The sequence below is a fragment of the Pseudorca crassidens genome, chromosome 5 (genome assembly GCF_039906515.1).
Source record: "Pseudorca crassidens isolate mPseCra1 chromosome 5, mPseCra1.hap1, whole genome shotgun sequence".
NCBI classification, from domain to species: Eukaryota; Metazoa; Chordata; class Mammalia; order Artiodactyla; family Delphinidae; genus Pseudorca; species Pseudorca crassidens.
In genome coordinates, this window is record NC_090300.1 from 4,831,731 (window position 1) to 4,851,673 (window position 19,943).

General features: G+C 46.0%; 1 protein-coding gene across 5 annotated transcripts in view; it reads right to left on the bottom strand.

Moving 5' to 3' along the window:
* Positions 1 to 19,943, bottom strand: part of LRRC3B (leucine rich repeat containing 3B) — a 93,321-nt gene that overhangs the window by 71,859 nt on the left and 1,519 nt on the right. Inside the window, exon 2 of one of the 5 annotated variants that reach the window (XM_067737326.1) lies at positions 19,043 to 19,431. The exons of the other annotated variants lie outside the window; for them this stretch is intronic. The gene's annotated coding sequence lies outside the window, so the exon portion shown is untranslated. The remainder of the gene's footprint in view (positions 1 to 19,042; positions 19,432 to 19,943) is intronic. 5 annotated transcript variants of the gene reach the window in all.

Below are 19,943 nucleotides of genomic sequence, written 5' to 3' on the forward strand. Positions count from 1 at the left end.
AACGCTGTACTTTCTTCACCACAACCTGGTGTCAGCAGGCTGGATTTACTGTGTGCGGGTGAGTGGACCCAAGTTTGGTTTGCTAACAGTAGTAAGCTCGAGAAACTGTTATCCACATTCTCCACACTTACGTCTTGATCTACTTGATGAAAGTCTTAGATCATCGCTGAGATTTCTCTACTTCACAAAGTCTAATCGTTTCTGCAACTTTTTATTTTGAAAAAAATTTAAGTCTGAATCTATGAAGAGGGTACAAGAATTGCACAATGGGCACTTTGGATGAACCAACTGTTAATTTTCTGTCACACCTGCTTTCCCAAATTTCCCTAAGTGTCCCAACATGTCCTTTATAACTTCTTATTTTTTGATCCAGGGTCCAATCAAGGATCACGCATTATCTTTAGTTGTCAAACTTCTAGTTTCCTTTAGTCTAGAATGGTCCCCAAGCAATGGCTTTCTTTTTGTTTGTTTTGGAGAGGGGTGGTGTTTCTGACATTGCCATTTTTGTAGAGTACAGGGTCAGTCGTTTTACAGAATTTCCCTTCATTTTAATTTGCCTGATTCTTTCCCTTAGTTAAATCCGGGTTAAAATCTAACATTTTAAGTACTTAACATGACCCATATAAAGTAGATATAAAAAGCTCAGGTCCCCAGAAGGAATTTTTAGGCTGAAATACCAAACCCATGAAAAATAAGAACACTTCTGACACAGGTATCAGGATCAGGGATCACGTGATAAGACCGTCTCCTTTTCTGAATTTGTTAAAAGCCTCGTTAATATGATTAAGTTAATGTTACTCACATGTTAGTCACTCACATCCTACCTTCAAGAATTTTGCTACAGGGTTTCCCTGGTGGCACAGTGGTTAAGAATCCGCCTGTCAATGCAGGGGACACAGGTTCGGGCCCTGGTCCGGGAAGATCCCACATGCTGTGGAGCAACTAAGCCCATGCGCCACAACTACTGAGCCTGCACTCTAGAGCCCGTGAGCCAGAACTACTGAGCCCGCGTGCCACAACTACTGAAGCCTGGGCGCCTAGAGCCCGTGCTCTGCAACAAGAGAAGCCACCGCAATGAGAAGCCCACACACTGCAACGAAGAGCAGCCCCTGCTCGCCGCAACTAGAGAAAGCCCGCATGCAGCAACGAAGACTTCAACGCAGCCAAAAATAAATAAACTAATTTAAAAAAAAAGAATTTTGTTACATCCAAGTTTTTCCTGCATTAGCATTTATGCACTCTTTTTAAAATTCAATTTACTTATTTAAACTCTTTCTTAGCCTATGAAATAATACCAATATAAATGGTTTTGCTATGCTTGCTGTATTTTTCTATACTATCAAAGTATACATAAATACCATCTGTGCACATCTAAAACCACCTCCCATTGCACACTTGGGGAATCACTGAGCAGAATAGGGTCAAACTGCTCTGTGTGCACACGCGTGTGGACAGAATTAGCACAAAAGGCTTTCTCAAGGACTAAGGAAACAAGAGGGGGCCAGGTTGCCAGGCCAAGCCGGGGACCACATTCAAACCAATGACAAGACCTGCAGCTCCTGAGAGACACAGCTGCTGTCCCTTGACACCAAATGGATTGCTTCTCTGTTCATTTCCCAACCCCTCAGCAGGTGAGGTTGAAAACGGGGCCAGGAAAACATTACTTGAGCAGATGCTGACGCTGATGGAATCGCTGTGTCCTCCAGAAGATCACTCTTTGTGGCCTGTAAAATACCTGGATTGGATCACACGATTCCTACGTTTCACACCCTCTACGTTTCCCAGACAAGGAGCTCGAGACCCTGAGATGCCTAGTGGGTTGTCCAGGGTCACACTGGGAGTCGGTGGTAAACCAGGACCTTCATCCACAGCTTCAGATGCCCAGGCCAGTTCATTCCATCCCCCAGAATTCCCCCACGCAGCCCCCTGAGCCTTTATAGCTATTTATATATAAAACCATACACGCCATATACATATATAAAACCGTATTTATACACATATATATAGAACACACATATACACATACACATGCGCGCACACACTTACATTGTGTCAAACCACATTCTGGCTTCCTGAGTGCCTTGTGAACGCTCTTTCACCACAAATGCGTCCAGTCCCAGAAAGAAGGGCGTTCCCCAAACCTCAACCCTTGTCATCTTTGCTACTCACCAAACAGCCTTCTCTCCCTGTATCCCTGCATACATGAACCACGCAGCCTGGAAGGCTTTCAGGAACTCTGCCCATCCTAAAAGATAACATTCCTACCAATGTGTTATCATACCATAGAAGGCAGCTTTAGACCTGCAGACAATTACTCTAGGGCTGGACCTGACACCTCCCTTCCCCTTAAGCTGTGATCCTGAGGAACAGACGCCTGGCCAGCTCAGGGCTGGATACCAGCAGCTGGTGGATCTCCACTGACCCAGGACATCCTCAGGGCCTCTCCCCTCTTTCACCCCCACATCCACTTGGTTGGTTCTGTGGCATCTGTCTCCTTAGCATCTCTCGCTCACCCTCCCTTCTCATCCCTGCTGATACACCTTGATGCAGGCCCTCCCTCACCTCCCCCAACACTGTTATGAGGTCTCCTCCCCGTATCCTGGTCACACTGCCTGCTCACCAAGACACCCTCCTCACCAACGGCTCTCAAAACATGGTCCAGGGACTCCTGGGGGGTTCCTGAGGCCCTTCCCAGGGATCGGTGAGGATATAAGACTCTTTCCATAATTCTGTAGATCTGACTTGACTCCAGTTATGATATAGACTATTTCCATAATACCACAGACACGACACTGAAGACATGACTTGCCTTTTCTACTCTTCACCTATCACAAGTGGACTGGGGTTTTCCCAAGGCTTTCTGCCATGGGCTATCACAACAGAATGAACACAGAAGCAGGTGTGGGAATCAGGTATTAATGTGACGTGCAGAAACGTAACATGATGCCACTCTCCTCACTGAATTCTTGTTTTGGAAAATAAATTATTTTTCACAAAAAATTGCTTTTATGTTAACACAAAATGTGCTTACTATTGTTATTTTTAAGAAATTAGTAAACTTTTTAAGTTCTCAGTATTAACTTCTAATTTAGCATATTTGGTAAATATGGATAATATAACCCATGTAAACAAAAACTCTTTGGGATCCTCCATCACGGTTGAGACTCTGAAATGTGTCTAATGCCAGAAATTTGAGAACCACTGTCTGAGTTATTCTCGTAAAGAAAATTCATTTATCAGGTCACACCTCCAATGTATAAGCCATTGCTCTCCACAGGTAAAGTCCTTATGGATTTAGCAGGGCCCTCGAGGCTGGGCATCCCACCCATCACCCCACTCCCTCCTGCACGCAGCCAACCCCAGCACAGGTGTCCCAAGGAGCTGCAGTGGTTTTGTATTGGGTTGATTTTGCTTCATTTGGCCTTGTTCTCCAGAGTTCCCTTGCCTGTGGGTTTCAAGGAAAGGTCAACCACAGCAGAAATCTGTGTGAACCATGGCAGCGGAAGTGAAGCCACAGCATCAGACTGGACACCTCTGCGGCATGTGCAGTTGGGGCATATTATGGACAACAAGATACAAAAAGACCAAAAAAAAAAAAAAAAACCCAAAAAGCCAACCGCCACTTCTGAAGAGCCAGGAGCAAATGCAGGACACTGCGCATGCCCCCTGCACGCGACACCACCAAAGGGGCGGGCAGACCACCTAAGCCACACCTCCGGCCCCACCCCTGGCCACACCCCTACCCTCACCCCCATGTAAGGAACAAGCTCACCGCCCCCACCCCCATCCCGGGTAAGAGAGCAAGGGAACTTGTTGCTTGTTTTTACTCCCTCTGGCAGCCACCGCAGCCCCAATAAAGCCTTGCCTGGATTTCTTGTCTGGCCTCTTATCAATTACTACTGATTAAGGAGGCCCAGAACCCTGGTTGGTAGCAGGTCTCTGAAGCCCTTTTGAAGCGATTCTCATCAACTCCCGACCCAGGTGCCTATATGACTCTTGTCTTCTTCGTGTCCTCAAGGTGCCCAGCACATATATGTGGCGCCCCACCTGTAGTGCTTTATGACCTCAGTTTTCCATAAATCTGCCTCTCCCTCCTATGTCTACAAGCTCTCTGCAGTCAGAGACAGGATCTCACGATCTTTATTTCTCTTTCCCCAGTCCCTGGAACAAATGCATATTCGTTAAATAACCCTAACACAGGGGAGGTAGAATAAATATGGCAAGTGGGTTTCTAAAGGTCAGACATGGGGGAAGGGTGAATGAGAAAGGATGGAATTGAAGAATTCCAAATTTCTAAGTGGGAAGGTCTGCATAAGGTTTGTTTGTTCGTTTACATCTTTATTGGAGTATAATTGCTTTACACTGTTGTGTTAGTTGCTGATGTATAACAAAGTGAATCAGCTGTGTGTATACATATATCCCCATATCCCCTCCCTCTTGTGTCTCCCTCCCACCCTCCCTATCCCACCCCTCTAGGTGGTCACAATGCATAAGGTCTAAAGCCTTTAAACTTTAGTAGGCATAAGAATTACTTGGGGAGCTTGTTAAAAATGTCAATTCCTAGTGTCACACCTTCAGATATTCTGATTTAGCTGGTTTGGGGCAGGGCCTACAACTCTTCAGTTTAAGGAGACACAGGGCCCTCTGATGAAGAGGGTCCTCAGAACACACCTTATGAACCACTAGCAAAAAGAATCCGGGGAGGAGGGATGCTTAGGTCAGCAGTTCTTAAACTAAGCTGTTCTGAGTCACTTGGTGGGGGAAGGTAGGGAGAGCAAGGAAGACTTGATAAAAATGCAGTTTCCTGGGTTCCACTCCAATTTCTCAGAATCAGATTCAGAGGTACTGGACATCCAGTGGGGCTCAGAGTCAGAAAACTGTACTCTCAGTCTTGAGAACCTGGGGCAGAGGTGTGAGCTTCCGGTCTCCAGCTAATCACCTACGCTGATCCCTGAAACTTCCTTCTGGGAGGCAGAAGCCATAGGATGCCCCTGGATGGAGGAGATCAATAGTCCTAAGAAAAGGCCCTTTGCGGCGGGGGGGGCGGGGATCATATGAAAGATTCTAAAGAAAAGATCAGGAGCTTCTGGAAAAATACTGGATTAACAAAAAGACTAATAGGACTGATTCACAGAAAGGACAGACAACTGCAAAGAAAAACCTCTCTCCGTAATTTTGCCAATGAGTTTTGACTGTCTGCTTGGTGCCTGTGGATTTCTCTCCAGTGGTGTCCCATACAGTTGTTTTTTTTTTTTAATTTTTATTGGAATAGAGTTAATTTACAATGTTGTATTAGTTTCCAGTGTACAGCAAAGTGACTCAGTTATACATGTACATAGATCCACTTTTTTTAGATTCTTTTCCCATATAGGCCATTACAGAGTCCTGAGTAGAGTTTCCTGTGCTATACAGTGGGTCCCACTTGACTGTATACAGTCTTGACCTGCACCATCCAGTACGATAACCAGCAGTCACGTGTGGCCACTCAGCCCTGGAAATGGGGCCTGCAAGACTGAGAAGCTAAAGGTTGAATTTTAATTGTGATTTATTTAAAGTTTAAAAACGAATACTCATTCAGTTATTGGAAAACGTTTAAGTATATCTGCTACAACTTGGATACGTAAATCTGATCTTTCAACAGTACCTTTATGAAATCTAAATATAGGTCAAGTGTTTCTGATGAAAATTCAGTGTCCAAAGTGCAATGTGCTGTGGGTATAAAATACACACGAGATTTCAAAGACTCGGTGTGGAAAACATTTAATGAGTTTTAATTTGGATTTAAGTTTAAATGATACTTTTGGAGATACTGGGTTAAGTAAAATATATTATTCAAACTAATTTCACCTTTTTCTTTTTACATGTGTAGTGTACTACTGGAAATTGCATAGGTAGCTAGCATTATGCTTCTGCTGGACAGTGCAGTTCTAGTCAAGACTCTGTAAACTGTGACACTGAATAGTGTCACTAAGTATTTTGAAACCGTCTTGGAACGTTACTCTATAGAGCGAAGTGCGTGTGTAAAGTTGTCACCCCAGAGGACCAAAGGCTGACTCCAAAAATGCTAGCATTTTAGAAACACAGTCTTTTCTGGATCCCATCCCTACCCCACCTCCACCCGTGATGCAGCAGCCTTCAGGGTAGCTGGCGAGTCCCCTCTGAAAAGAAGCCTTAGGATTTTCAAGTCCCAGTCTGGTGTCTACACACCTTGACCACCCTCTGCATTCAACAGCCTTACTTCAAACAACTTTGGCTTATTTCAAACCACCCCAAAACGGTTTAAGAATTAACACTGATGAAAATATTCAAAATATTATACTCCCCGCTCTCAAAGAAGACCCAACACTATTTTAGATCAAATCAATGGCGTGTCTCTCTAAAGGGACCAGTTATGAGGCCAGCCGCACTCCTTAGCCATGTTTGTTAAATAAACTACCAAACAGAAAATGACACTCTTTTATAATCCCTTCTAATGGGTTTCATCCATCTGAAAACTGCTTTGTCTGTTACAGGTGTTTACTCACACCTTGAGACAGAGGTTTTTAACTCAGGGTCCATGCCCTACCCCTCCCTATATTGTGGCCATAGCTAGAATACAAGGGATCCACAACCGTGGAAGGTCTTTTCTGATTTTTTTTCTCCACTGATCTCCAACTGGAATTTAGCTTTCCTTCCAATTTCAAGGCAAGCAACAAAGTACATTAGTATTATCGGTACCTGTGGCATGAGCAGTAAAAAAAATCACAGCTTTTTTCCACACGACCACACAGTTGTTCCAGAAATCCTGAAATATCGTTTATGTGCATCATAACTTTATGGTAGTTAATTCTTCCTGACTATAGCCCCTCATACTATACAGAGGCAACTCTTAGTCAATTTCTAATCTGGTCATCGTTCAGCTACAAAACAGGGAAGGTGCCTTCTCCACCTAGCGACCAGACAACTAGGATGCTGTATAGCCTTACGTATCTACACTTGCTTGTCCTTCATGACTACGTGGGAAGAAATCAGCCATTTAAATTATTTGTTAGAGTTTCGCACAACTGGACCGTTCAAATGAGAATTTTTAATTCTTCGTAAGTTAACACTGTCTTTTGAAATATGAGAGGCATGTGGGCTGCAAGTCTATAACAGGCAAGTTCAGACACATCTGATGGTTAAGCTAACTATTAAAGTGTGTTATTTAAAGTAATTTTTAAAATATTGTTGATAGATTGGGCAGTGATATAGGTCATGCATACATCTGTAAGCTCTGTGAAAATCAGTGTGTTTGTGTATTTTTTTTGGTTCTTTGTAATCCTACATACTTTTTACATTTAAAAATGTTTTTTACATTTTATTTAAACAAATTAAAAATATTAATTTTAATATTTTACATTTTATGTAAACACATATTCATTTGTTGAAATAAAATTTTTTCAAAATAAGAAGAGATACATAGGTTTCACTAGACTGCCAAAAGGATACTTAGCAGGAAAAATGGTTAAAACCCCCTGACCTAAGCATTACATTATTAATCCAGGACTCTGAATATCCATGTGTTTTTTAACTAGAGGCACCTGTATCTAGTAGAATCCACAACGTTACCTAGCGCCCGTCAGGTAACACTCACACTGCCTACTCCACCCACAAGTGAGGCTCTCTGTATTTCTGTCTCTATTCTTGTCGGCACACAGAAAAGGTGGAGAAGGGAACATTGCTTCTTAAAGAAGTAATGGTGCACAGCTTCACCTGAGAAAGCCCTGGAAGCTGATGATGACAGAGTTTTTGGAGCTTGGGAGGCAAACAGTAACTACCTAGTAACTCAATAAAATGCCATTAATTTTCCTGAGAAACCAGTTGGCTCTTCCACCTTCAATATGAAAAGTGAATTAAGATTCTACCTATTTCCAAAGCTATTTCCCTCCATCCATCGAGTACAACACAAATGTGTATTTAGAAACAGTACTACCCCTGCCAATTAAAAAGAAAGTTATGCGGGTAGTAGTAAAACCAGGCTAGGCAGAAGAAAGTGACACGTATGGGAGGTCCACATTTCTCAGCACTGTTGTCCCAACATTTAGAAAACACCCCTGGCATAAAAACAACGCTGTCGCTTTTAGAAATTTTCTTCTGTTTGTTTTTTTTTAAACACCAAAACCAAGATTCAGCCACAATTTAACACTGTCAATACTTATTCTTCATTATACAACTGGCACGCCAACTGTTACCTAAGCACGTCAACTCTTCAAATCCCACACCCACACATTCTTAACTCCTCTGCACCCAGATATGAATAAAGATGAATAGCATCTTGAGGAAACAGTATCTCCATTCTCAAATTGCAAAAGCCATGGAGCAAGTCCTCCTCGTGTCTGAAGGATCTCTCAGAGGAACAAGAAAGACCCCGAAAGCCACGATTTTGTCAGAAAAAAATCACTTCCTTCTATGCAACCTGCCCATTAGGTATTTAAAATGAAAAAGGACCTCACGAGTCCTTTCCAATGTTGAGGTTCTATGATTCATTTATAAAGAAATGACTTTTCTTTGTTATTTTACTAAAATTAAGTTAATTATGGTTTTTTGGTGGGCCAGCAGCTCAACTCAGCAGCTCTTTACGGAGAACTGCTCCAGAAGACCCTATGTGGGGTGAACTAGTAAAAAGTTCAGGGTGTTAACAGCTTCTTCTCTAAAAGAATTTATGTTTCCTTCATCTCCAAACCACAGTTGCAGGAAATTTCCAACACTCAAATTAACCGTTTTCTAAATGTTTGTTTATAAATTGGACGTTTCCCACTCCATTCATTAGTGTTCACTCATTCTTTCATTCAACAGGAAGTTACTGAGTGCCTACTAAGTGCCAGGCTGGTGGTAAGCATCAGATACCACGGTATAAAAAAGGCACATCTTTGCCCAGATATGTTTCACAAGGTGGCTAGGTGCCAGGCTAAATTATAGTAACCTCCTATATTAGTCATCTCAGGCTGCCTGTTAATTTTGTTATAAATTCCATAGGCCGGGTGCAGCAGGAATTTATTTCTCTCAGTTCTAGTAACTGGAGTCCAAGATCAAGGTGCCAGCATGGTCAGGGTCTGATGAGGGCCCTCTCCTTGGGTTACAGAAGGCCATGCTCTTGCTGTATCCTGAGGTGGACTTTCCTGGGTGTGTGTAACTGGAAAACAGGAAGGAAGCTCTCCGGTGGTGTCTGGCCCTACCCTCCTGACCTCACCCAAACCTAGTCACCTCCCAAAGGCCCCATCTCTAAACACCATCACATTAGGGGTTAGGCCTCCAACACCTCCGTCACAGCAAATGTGCTATTTGACCCATAATGTTAACTCAATAAACTTAAGTGTTTCAAATCCACCTCAGAAGAGTAGGACCTGGGTTTCTCTGGGGTTTGGTTCCTGAAGTGGTTGGTATGGGACAGGACCCCAGACACCAACGGGGGGTGAGAGCTACAGCAGCACCAGACCCCTCAGTCCTGAGGGCCCAGGGGGGCTTAGGGCTTGGAAGCCCTCTGATGTGCTTTTGTAAGTCAGGTGTCCTTACTCCAAGGCCTGCTTGCAACTCCAAAGCTTCTCGTGATCAAGTTCGATCAGACAATACAAGGAAACAAATACGGATAACCCAAAATCAGAATACCACCAGGATTCAATGTATTATATCACAAAGCTGCAATTACAGAGTGCTTTTCATCAGGCCTGATGAAGCAGGCCGGTGGCCTAGCCACCTCTCTACTTCACGGAAGCCGGCATCCACCAAGCTCCCTCAACTAGAAATAATTCCACTCTTCTAAGGTTTGATCATTTTTCTTAAAACCTGCTCGATCAAAGCCAGCCTGGAATGGAAAGTACTCAAAAGAGGGGAAATTTCGGGCTTCCCTGGTGGCGCAGTGGTTAAGAATCTGCCTGCCAATGCAGGGAACACGGGTTCGAGCCCTGGTCCGGGAAGATCCCACATGCCACGGAGCAGCTAAGCCCGTGTGGCACAACTACAGCTAAGCCCATGCGCCACAACTACTAAGCCTGCGCGTCTGGAGCCTGTGCTCTGCAACAAGAGAGGCCCGCGACAGTGAGAGGACCACGCACCGTGATAAAGAGTGGCCCCCGCTTGCCACAACTAGAGAAAGCCCTCGCACAGAAACGAAGACCCAACAGAGTCATAAATAAATAAATAAAATTTTAAAAAAAGACAGGAAATTTCACAAACGTAAGTGCAGATCTTGACAGGACCCCGACTAACACCTAGCGCGGCTGACTGCTTCTCAGAGAATCTCCCCCGCCTCGAAGGAACAATCAACACACACCGCATAGAAGCTGAGTGCACCTTTTCCCCAGGATCTTAGATCCAAGCAGAAGCAATCAATCGCTCTCAGCTGGATCTGTGACAGCCAGCCTTCCAGAATGGAATGTCAAGTTCCTTGTGATGTTTTTAACAGAATGAAGGGGAAAAAAAATACTCCTACATTTCTCTTCCCCCATCTATTGTTAAAATTAAAAAGGCAGGTAAGGCTATCCGGGTATCTTTGGGTGACTGAGATCAGGCTTGGGCTCTACTGAGTGGACATCTCTGCCACAGTCCGTGGGTTCTGGGAAAAATTCTAACACGTGTCAGGTTCTTTGCAATGGCTTTTATTTCCATAAGCCAAAAGGTTCTTTGTGGCGAGGCCGTTTAGCAGAAAACCAGGGCTCTGAGACCTTGAGGCACTCTCACCTGTGGGCCACACAGCGCCCAGCAGAACCACATTCGAAGTCAGGTATTCAACTGCAGACCTTATCGTGGCACAGCCTGAGGACCTAGAATCCCATTCTCCCAGAGGAGACTGGATATAGCCTCTGGGTAGGCTTTGTTTTGTTAATTTTGTTTATTTTTTGATTGAATGCGTTCTACCATTAACCATTACCATCACGAGCTTTCGCATAGAAATCTGGACGTCTGACATTTTTTGGGCAAATCCGAAGCTCAGACCCGCACTGCTGCAGGCAACAGAAAGGCAGAAATAAGAGGAGACCGCAGCTGACTCCCCGGTGGATGTTACCATAACCCAGATACGATCAGAGCCCCTCTCCCTCCATGCCCTCACGCTCAGCTACACAGAGACTTAACAGACCATGCTGTCCCCTCTTGTGTGCAGGTGCTCATGTGACTCTGCTCCTCCTGAGATGCCTCTGTCTGTCTTGCCAGTTTGGTGGGTTTTTGCCATCAGTCTTTCAGGATTCAGTTTCAATGCCGCTGACTCCATGAAGTCCATTCTGATATGCCTGGAAGAAGGCTTTGCTCAAGGCTCTTAAACCTTGTCTTGTGCTTGTTTTGTTGAACCTCTCTTCCTATGTGCAATATTCAGTGCCGGGTACGTAGCAAGCGATCCGTAATGCTGTGATCAATACTAGAAACAAAGACTTTTAAATGGTACTTATCACGTACTATTCACAGTACCTTATACGTATTAACTCATTTAAGCCTCACAACGACCAATGATTATACCCATTTTACGTAGAGAAAACTGAGGCACATTAAAAGTTAGGAAATTCTGCCAGATTCACTCAACTCGACTGTGACGTGGCAGAAGAGGGATGAGAACAGAGTCTGGCAGCCTCTATATGAGAAGGTGGATGGACACTTAGAAGGAGGGGAGGGAGGGGAAGAAGAAGGGAAAGCAAGAGAGAAGGAAAGAAAGACAGATGAGCTGTCAGCAGTCCGGAAGAGCAGATGGAGAGAGGGGAAAGAGAAGCTTTTGTGGCAGGAAGTGCAAGTCTTTGGGAGAGGCAGGGGCAGTGGTGTGTGCTAGTCAAGTTTTAACAAGGGACTCGCTGGGAAAACAGCACTGCTTTATAATGCCTGTCAGGTTCTGTGGTGTAGATGCCCCTGCCGTAGCTGATTTCAGGCTGCCGTGTGGCATCACCAAGGGCAGAGTTTCAGAGAAGAAGTGAGAAGCCTTGTCACTGCTAACTAGTACTAACACACCAGCTCGAACACACCAGGGCGTAGGTGTGCCCAGGAAAATGACAGATGGAGAGACAGGCAGGACCGGGTGACGAAGGACCTATTAAACCATCGTAAGGATGTAATCCTCCTGGAGACGACCAGGAGGAACTGAAAAGTGTTTAGCAGGGACTGACATGATTACATGGTTATAAAGAGTTAGACACAGATGAACACACAGTCAAAATTTTAGGAACTCATCTTCCCTCCAGCTCTCCTGAGCGATTATTATTGTTGCAAAGTTATCAGTTGGTCCACTGCTTTCCTAGTCTATCCCTTTGCCTCCCAGCTACTCTTCCCACCCCCATCCCCTCACTCTAGTCACAGACCCTAAGGATGGCAGAGTGTCTCCATCTGTCATTGTTGGATCTGTGGTACGTAGGGTCTGGAAGCTCTGAGCAAGAAAGTGAGCCTGGACCCGCTTAAAGACGAAGGCCAGCGAATGGAGTATAAATTAAAAAATGCCCTCGCAGACCACCGCACTGGAAGGGGCTTTAGAAACCATCTAGCTTGCAAGCGTCCTCTGTCTGAGGAAAGGGAGCAGAGAGCAGTCATCCTAACCAGCCCATCACCACCAAGCTGGTTAGGGCCAAAGCTGGTTGCCCGGCTCCTGACCAAATGCTCTACATGCACATAAAGACAAGGTTCCTGAGATGCCGCATCCCCCCTGCAGAGTCAAAGGCTTTCTTAGAAGAGACTTCTTTTCTACTAAGCAGGTTCCACTTCACCAGTCGGCACAGACAGACGCACGGCGATCCCCAGGCTCAGGGACCTGCTGTCATCTTCCCCCAGCACAGGACAACATGAACCACGTGCTTAGGGACCACTCCGTGACCTCGGTCCGTCTCCGTCACTCGAGGCCTTATGATCCAGTTTAAGAATTCTCCAGATCCTGGCCTCTTCCCATGGGTCTCCATCCACCTGCCCACACTGACGTCACTTCCTGATGAGTAAGAAGTGGGTAGGGACAGGAAGTGAACCTTGAAAAGCCATTGTGGCAGCTCTGCTTTGAAAAAAAAAAACTGTTGGGAGAAGTTGACACTGTGGGCTGAAATGTACCGTACTCTAATAATTCAACCTCACTTCAGGAGAAATTGGCCGAGGCTTCAGGACATGCGGCCAAGACAGCCAGTGGGCAATGAAATGCAGGCCCGTGTTCACCCAGCCAGGAGCCAGAAGCCGCAGCTGCTCCAAGGAAGCCCATTTTCCAGTTCTCACAAAGGCATCCCATCGCCCGGCCGTGGCCCTGACACGTGGCTCCTTTCACCTAGAGCTGTTCTCCACTTCCCAATGCCCATCAGAATCTACGAGGGTGACCCCTAGGAATAGGGCGGATAATGCCAATTCCTTGGGCCAGAGAAGTGAAAACTCATCTAGGAAGACAGACCCCAAGGAGGTCTCCACAGCTGAGGGCCCCTGTGCTACAATTTGCCCAGGTCCGTCCCAATTCACACCCACTTCTTAGAGGAACAACCATACCCCCTTTTACTCTCAAAAGTATCCCGGTCATGAATGATATGGTCACCCCAGTCGCAGACCTCCAAGGCATCTATCAAGAGGATTCAAGCAATCCAGGAACCCGAATGGGACGAAAGTCATGAATTTGTTTACTAATGTTGAACGACAATTTAGCGTTTCACTCTGTTATAAATGCAGGCCACAAGCCTTGAGCACAGTACCGGGAGCGGCGATGTTGCCACCCAAACATACAGGTGGGATGTTTTCCTATCACGGTGCAGGTCTGCAGTCACCCACAGCAGCATTATACTCATCCCACGGGTCCACCATCAGATCTTGCTGTGCGTACACTAGTAGGTCACAATGGTTTACACGGCTCGTGTTATAATCTTATGTACTGCCATTTATAGATCTAAACACATCATTCTAGGCTCCCTAAATGTGTCAGACTGCCAAAGGGCACCATGGCATAAATAAGATTAAGAGCCCTGGGCCTGGTGACGGAGAAGCCACATTTACCAAGGACAGGGAGTGTGGGAAAGACAGCCTGCCCTCTGGCTGAGGTCTCAGCTTGCCTTTGGGTTGGTCTAGACCTTGAGGAATTATTTAGGTGCATTATTAATAACTTGTACACCTCTTCTTCAGGCCTTTATCACACCCATTAGCTTTCTTCATCTTCTCTTATTTTTACGCCTTTTTTCCTTATCCTTTGGATTTGGCTTTTAGCAAGTATCTCTCAGTCTTCCTGTATTAACCGCTGGGCCCCCTTCCTTTGGGTGGCCCATTTCCCCTGATGTTTGCCCCTCCTACCCGCTTTCTCTCCTACCCACCCCCCCCCCCCCACTGCTTCTCTGTGGCCTCTCTCCTGGGCCTCCTGACCTGGCTGGCTCTCAGCCATCCCTCTCTCATGAGTTTTGTAGCAGATGCTTTGAGCACCAAGAGTCTACATTATACCTTTCGTTGGGGAGGGGTATTAATTTTGTTGGTAGGAAGTGTTTTTGAGAAGCAACTAAAACACAGACCGACCACCCAAATAAATGACTACAAAACACTCCACGGCAGGAGATGACGCGACTTTGCCAACCCAAGCTTAAATATAATCTGTAGAAAGGATGGGAAACATTCCTGCTTGGTAATTGCTCATGACCAGATGTCTAGGGAAGGTCAGCAAGCTGGACCAGGATCCTCCTCAGAGCATAAATTCCCAGTGTAGCCAAGGAAGGGATACTGCTTAGTCACTGCTACCAGGGTGAGCCCGCTGTATGCAGGCCTATGCAAGGACTGCTTTTCTAGACCAGAACTGAGGTTAAAAAACTAGAGGGGAAGCCAGGACCTTCGCGCTTTAGTTCTGGACAAATATACAAGTGCCCTGTGCCTTCTTCCGGCTACTACCAGGGGAAATGTTTGTCCAGCTGTCTCTGCCAGCAAGGTACTGATTATTTACATGCAGAATGAAAATTCTATCAGTGACCTAAAAAGAAAAAAAAGAGGAAGAAGAAGAAAGAAAGAAGGAAACCAATCTAAATTTGTATTATTCCATGCTTGAGAATGACTCACAATATTTTATTTTTTATATTTGTTTTCCATTTCACTTCTAATAAAAGGCACACGGCTTCCCTGGTGGCGCAGTGGTTAAGAATCTGCCTGCTAATGCAGGGGACACGGGTTCCATCCCTGGTCCGGGAAGATCCCACATGATGCAGAGCAACTAAGCCCGTGCTCCACAACTACCGAGCCTGCGCTCTAGAACCCGCGAGCCACAACTACTGAGCCCACATGCCACGACTACTGAAGCCCGCGTGCCTAGAGCCTGTGCTCTGCAACAAGAGAAGCCACCGCAATGAGAAGCCCGTGCATCGCAACGAAGAGTAGCCCCCGCTCACCGCAACTAGAGAAAGCCCGCGCGCAGAAACAAAGACCCAGCACAGCCAAAAATAAACAAATAAAATAAATTTTTTAAAAAGGCATAAATCCTTTTTCAAAAAGTGTCTTAAATCCTTTTTCAAAAACTGTCACCGGACAAGTATTAATATAAAAGGCATCTCAGAGAGCTTAGGAGAAATTGAAACCATAAATTTTATAAACTTATCTGTTAATTTATCCTCTGAAAGAGAAAAATCTTGTTTTTATCCCGGTGGTTCTTTTTCAATATGTATTCTTGTATTTTTTCTTTTTTTTTTTAATGAATTATACAGCCCTTACTCTTAGCTTATTCACTTTGGGAAAATATGTTCCAGGCCTGTCAGCTCTTGAGACGGTTGCAGACTTCATTCTTATATCAAATGGTCATTTCATATGTCATGTTGTGATGTATTAATTCACCAGGTTTTTACAAAGCACAGGTAGGTAGATACTAGTATGGCAGGTACAAGGGCTGCCATCATGGTTCCCGGTCACTTGTAGAATAAAGCTCATGGAAGCCACAATCTGAAGATAAAATACTAACGCTATTAATCCTATGGATTATTCAAATCTAAACATAGATTAAGATATTATGTTTTTATTTAAAATAAAATCCATGAGGGAATAGCTTCTCAGGTTCTACTTGCTTATGTTTTCTTTTTCTTTTCTTCCCCCTGCTATCCTCTTCAAATCCCACAGATTCTTATTATTTGGCTTCTCTTGTTATTAAAAATTGGTCAAGTTCAGATGCTCTGGTTCTTGATTCTCTTTTATTTTTAAGTATCTCACCAAAACCAAAACTCCTATCAATACTTCTTACTGTGTATTGCATACAAATATTTATTCATTGTGTTCTGAATAAAAAGGTTTCGTTTTTTTAATAACCTTTGCCCAGAGCCTGTTGCTTAATAATAATTGTTATTCTGTCAACAAACTTGTGTTTATATGATTAAAATAAATACACCCCCAACCAATTGCCCCATTAGAAGTGTTATGTGGGCCACACAGGAATGAGTAAGTAAGTAGAGGGGGTATAGACCACACTCATGGGATAAGGATACAGCTAACTCCCTGACACCCCTGAAAAGCTAGGAATTGGAAACCAGGATTCTGCCCAGGTGCAAAAGAATTCTTCTTCCTGAGGTTCCCAAAAAAGAAACCATTTCTCTGGGACGTTGTCACACCTGATTTCAATGCCACATCTTTTATTCTCTAACACTGCAGTAATCCAACTAAAGCGGTATCCCCACCTTCAGAAGATCACCCTTCTGGGATGATCTGAGGTTCAGGGCTCTCCCTGAGGACTGAGGCATCTGTGCACATTTTCCCCTCCTTACATAAAAACAATATGCGTTTCTAATGAATTCTCTAGAAAGTGAACGCTTCCCCTGAGATAACTGAGGACGCTGGGATTCAGATCAGTCAACCCAACACAGATGGCGGACTGAGGAGGTGGGTAGGAGGGGAAGGGGGGGAAGGACAGCATCTCTCAGTGCAGGCTCTCCGGGGTCATCTCTGCCACCCCAAGGCCCTTCATCAGCCAAGCCTCCTTTCCATACCCCTCATCCTCACCTCTTCCTCCTTCACCCCAAACCTACTCATCACTGCCCGAGGGCCTCTGTCCTCGTTTAGCACAGCATCAGGGATGGAAATCTTATTTCAGGTGACATAACAGGCACCAAATTTCCACCCTCCGCCTGTAACTCTTAGCTACCGCCCACCCCCCAAACACACACACACAATGTGACTCTGAGAAACAGGCTTTCCCAATTCCCCTCTCTGTTTACTGACTTTTTGTTGGTTCAGCTCCAGGGGGAGAACATCCTAGTATTGTAGCTACAGAGAAAAGACATAGGATGCTCTTAGAAATCAGAATTCTGTCCTACAAGAATGCCTAGGGGCATATGGAATCCCTAAACTGCTAGAGAAAGTCCCCTTTGTTAAAGGGACTCAGGGAGTGAGAAAGGGACAAAGAATTACTTTCCCCTTTCTGAGCCTCAAGTATGTCCACTAGAAAGATGTGATTTTGCCTCAAATTGACATCGGCCTAAAGTTTAACGCAATGGTCAGAAATCCCGAAGAAATAACACCAAATCATCTCATTGCATGCAAAAGGATTTTTCCCTCTGAGGTCCAACTTTTTTTTTTTTTTTTTTTTTTTTTTTTTGGTGGTACACGGGCCTCTCACTGCTGTGGCCTCTCCCGTTGCGGAGCACAGGCTCCGGACGCGCAGGCTCAGCGGCCATGGCTCACGGGCACAGCCGCTCCCGCGGCATGTGGGATCTTCCCCGACCAGGGCACGAACCCGCGTCCCCTGCATCGGCAGGCGGACTCTCAACCACTGCGCCACCAGGGAAGCCCCAACATTTTCTTATTTTCACAAATAATTGGGTTTGGGGCAGGACAGAGCCACTCAACTTAACAGAAGAACTTGGCTAAAATGGTTGAGAATCCATTAAATTTTGTTTAGAATCATCTAAAGGGTTGCATGGTTAGTTAATTTTTTTATTGGAAGGCTTATCAGTAGCATACTGCAATGTTTGGCAAAAGACACACATTTGTGGTGGCTTATCCACTATATGATAGCGGCTTTTTCTGGTTATGCAGATGGAGGCATTTATGAGAAATCAGCAAAAGGGTCTACTTTTTAAATAAACAAGCGTTTCCCTAATTAAATTTTCATGAATTAATTCTAAGATGCTGAAAACAGCCACAGTGAACCTAATCTATACATGCATAAACAGAGCTTATTTTGACCACGGGTCAGAAGACAGTGGGTCTAGTACTAGTGGTACCAGAAACACACCGTGTGGCCCTGACCACATCAAGAAGGCCCCTCCCGGCTTCTGGATTGGGATGGGTGATACCTGAGCCGACTCTAATGTTCTGTGATTCAGTCACTAGAAAGGGACTCATTTGCAGAATACTGTGTCTACAGCGTGTGTCCCTAGAGCAGAGCCCTGCTCACATTCGGATCCCCCTTCCATTTCTCCTCACGTTTACAAAGGGAATGTCCTCCAGAAGATTCAGAAAAGAAATCCAGTGCCAGCAGCCAATTCCCTAAATCTGCTTCCGGTGCCAGGATCCCATCCTCTGGAGGTGCGCCCCGTGGGGCTCTGAGGGGGGATATGCACCATCCGTCTCCCCAGGGTCACAGCTACACTGGGCCTCCAGTGCAAGGATGGCACCGCCAGCATGGCCTGGGGTTTGAGTAGAAAACGGGGGGCCTCACCCCTGCTTCCCTGGGACAAAGGTTCTTTGGTACCAAATGGGTTCAAAGAAGGGGACACACCAGTGTTCTCTAACCAGTCCCACCACTTACTGGCTGGGTGACAATGAGCAAAGAAATTAATTTCTCCATGGCTTAGTTTCCCCACCAATAAAACGGGAGTAATAACTACCTTCCAGGGTTGTTGTGAGGCTTAGTGCCCATGAATGAAATCTTTAGAGCCTGGTACAGAGTAAATGCGAATGCTGGTGGTTATTATTACTACCTGTCTCCCCAGAATAGCTCAGCAATCTGAAAAAAAAAAACCACCTTGGTGTGGATTTTAAGTCTTCCTTCAAGAGTCGCCAAGGGACACGTTCCAATCTGTTTCTACAGGCAAAGCAAGTGGCCCAAGCACAAAACCAGGCGACAAGCACCCAGAAAGAACCAGGTCCTCGGGTGTCCAAAGTTCAGTGGTGCCGAGTGAGGGACTTAATTCTGGGATCCTACCTCAGTTATCCAGGGAATTCGGAGGAGGCCAACGCTCTATCCCCCTCGACGCCTGGCCTGGGAGGGTGTGGAGTTTGCGCTCAGCAGGTGCACCCCAGCCTGTTCCGAGGGCATCCCCTATCCGCTGCCTGGGACTCCGGAGCTTGCTGTAGGGAGACAGGGAGCTCGCGGCTGCAGGGGGGGCCCGGATGGGAGTGACCGAACTCAGGATTCCTCCGGAGCCCTGGCCAGTCGACGTCTCTTCCGGAAGGGTCTGGCCAGGGCGTAGGGCCCAGAAAAGGGGACTGCGCTGAGCTCTGCTTTCTCCCAGCTCGGGTCCGGAGAGCAGAAGATGTCCGCAGGGCAACCGCAGAGCCGGTGGTGCCCCTCAAAGCCTGCACGTGGGAGAGCTGCACAGGAAGGACCAGAGGGATTTATGGGGCTCCTGACCTACGCAACCTCCAAATTCGCCTCCTATGGAGCCAGTTGGAACCAGCCGGGAATTGGATTCTCAGCCCAAGGCGCCACTTTGAGAGGGGCGTGCACCTCCTCAGGGAGAGAAAGGTTAAATAAGGTGCTTCCAGGCCTTTGACAGCCCGGGGTGTTCCCCGCCAGCATCAGTGGATCCCAGGAACTGCCCTTGCCTCGCCACAGCAGTCTAGGCCCCCTTCCAGATTGCTGGGGTGCAAAGGAGGAAAGCGCCTCGCCTTTCCGCATCCGCCAAAGCGTCTGCAACAACCAGAGGATCTACCTGGGGGGCTGAGAGCTGGGCAGACAAACCTCTGCCTGGGGCCCCGGGTCTGAGAGCCAGGCCTCCCCTCACCCGATGCTCACACTCCTTAGCCCAGCGCCCTGCGTTTCGCCGCACGCCCTTCCGTGCCGCGCTACCGAGCCTCCCGGGCGTCTGGGGCTCCCCGGGTCC